Here is a 2,555-nt window from a genome sequence, read left to right as displayed (position 1 = left end):
AAAATTCAGACATTTAGTTTTATGAAAACTGCAAAAATGAAAAAAACATGCTAGTTTATCAAGGCACTGTATATGTTTTATGCTTTTAAGAAATATTTAATAAGATGGATAGTATGCTTTTCTTACATGTATTTTTATATCTGAAGCTAAAGCAAAACGTCCTGGGTGAAAAGAGCTGGTTTAATGAGTACACTGAGTGCAGTGAAAAATACTGTAATTATAACTTCAGGCTGCCTCTCTTCATATGGGAAACGGAAATTCCTCTGAAAATCATTTGGAGCTAGGACAAAAATTCCACAGCTGTATTCTGAGGCTCACTCTGCGTCTTCATTATCCAGGCGACATGGGGGCAGCTTTATTCAGCCTTTTAGAGAAGACATGCAGCTCTCAGGATCTCATCGGCCATTGTGCTGGTGCAATCGCAGTGCAGGCCTGAAGAAGTGGTTTCTTTACAGAATATTACCCCAATGCCTGCCTCTGCTGCTACCACTGCCCCTTCCCCCCACCCCTTCATGTTCAAGTCCACCCCCCTAAATTGACCTGATTCTGAATTTCTGCTTGAACTTTAACTAGTGTTCCCTGGAGGTCAAACCAGAATTCTGAGCTAGAACCTTGGGAATACTGAGCAAATGAGAACCAGGTAATACTTGAACTCCAAGTTGGGCTATCTATCTATCATCTATCTATCTATCTATCTATCTATCTATCTATCTATCTAATCTATCATCTATCTATCTAATCTATCATCTATCTATCTATCTAATCTATCATCTATCTATCTATCTATCTATCTATCTATCTCTATCATCTATCATCTCTCTCTCTCATCTATCTATCTATCTATCTATCTATCTATCTATCTATCTATCATCTATCATCTATTTATCATCTATCTATTTATGATTTTTCTTGTTAATCCTTACCCAATAATATTTTTCCATTGATTTTTAGAGACAATGAAAGGAGGGGAGAGACAGAGAGAAACATCAATGTGAGAGAGACACATAAATTGGTTGTCTCTAACATGAGCCTGCAGCCCAGGTATGTTTCCTTGACCGGAATCAAACTCAGGACCCAAACTGGCTAGGGCGGGCCCTGCTCTTTACAATGGGCTACTATTTGATCAGGACTTCTGCCATTGCCACTTCCACTGTACCAGCACCTGGAACTACACATCCATCAAGAGCATTTTTAACAGCCCTCAAGCCTCTTGTATTGGACCTTTGACTTCAGTGAGTGTGCTCATTGGTCCTTTGACATTAATGTGAGAGACCGAGGATTGCTACATTTCTCAATAAAGGTGAACTCTCCTTTTCCCAATGTATGCTCACAGACAAGCCCTGCATGTCCCAACCAATCAGGACTTCGTCATCAAAAGAATTTAGAGCTATCCCACTTCAAGCAAGAGTCAGCCTTCCCATATTTCTCTGTTTAGCTCTGTGTTCAGTAAGCATGCCTCCTTTTGCAAGAACATTTAAAGAAAATGAATCAATTCCCTGTTGATTAATAGCAACAAATCCTTTATCTGAGTAACCACAGACTTTCTTAGTTCTATTATTTTTAACTCCTTTAATGAATTTTCTTTTAGCTTTTATGAGTTTCCCTCTTTCCTGCACTCTTATAAAAAAGCTAGAATTTACTTAAGTTTTACATATTTTAATGATACTAGGGGCTTGGTGCATGAAGTTTGTGCACTGGGGGGTGAGGGTCCCTTAGCCTGGCCTGCACCCTCTTGCAGTCCAGGGCCCCTCGCTCCTTACCACCTGCCTGCTTGCTGCTCCTTACCACTCATTCGGTTCGCTGCTCCTTAATGCTGCCATGGAGATGGGAGAGGCTCCCACACAGCCACTGTGCTCACTAGCCATGAGCCCGGCTTCTGGCTGAGCAGTGCTCCCCCTGTGGGAGCGCACTGACCACCAGGGGGCAGCTCCTGCATTGAGTGTCTGCCTCCTGGTGGTCAGTGCATGTCATAGCAACTGGTCATTCTGGTTGTTCTACCATAATGGTTGCTTAGGCTTTTATTATATAGATATTGCATGTGACGATGTATATATCTTCTACTTTTTTTTTTTTTTTTCATAGCAGGATGCTGATGGCACTGTACATTTTCTAAGTGTCTGCTTACTGGTTCACCACTGTAAACTTGTGTAAAAAGGGTTATTACACTCCAGTAAAGAACCAAATCAAGAAGTTTTAATGCTGCATTGTAAACTGTGTTCACTCTCATGCTTTGTCTCTGAGGTAATACTGAGGAATAATCTCCTTTGTGTCTCCAGGTTGCTTATGCTCTGGGGAGGCAGCTGGCTTGTTTTACCTTTCTAGTTTTGTACTATTTACTTGCTCATGTCAGACCTGCTTGTCACTGAGAAAGAGCTTCCTTTGTGAATGAGAGTACAGACACCTTTTCTTGCATGGGCTCTGCCCCCACTCTTCCTCTGTGACCACTCAGCATGTTGGCTCCAGGTTGCCACAATACCCTCTGATCGGTTAGCAATTTCACTCTCTTCTTGTATTTTAAAGACCAAACCTTCTACCCTTTGTTTCATGCACACATA

General features: G+C 41.4%; 1 pseudogene; it reads right to left on the bottom strand.

The window, feature by feature from the left end:
* Positions 1-367: 367 nt before the first annotated feature.
* On the bottom strand, positions 368-2,064 carry LOC118706037 (annotated as a pseudogene).
* Positions 2,065-2,555: the final 491 nt, after the last annotated feature.

This window comes from Pipistrellus kuhlii, unplaced genomic scaffold, assembly GCF_014108245.1.
Source record: "Pipistrellus kuhlii isolate mPipKuh1 unplaced genomic scaffold, mPipKuh1.p scaffold_m20_p_5, whole genome shotgun sequence".
NCBI classification, from domain to species: Eukaryota; Metazoa; Chordata; class Mammalia; order Chiroptera; family Vespertilionidae; genus Pipistrellus; species Pipistrellus kuhlii.
This window is presented reverse-complemented; position numbering and strand designations above follow the sequence as displayed.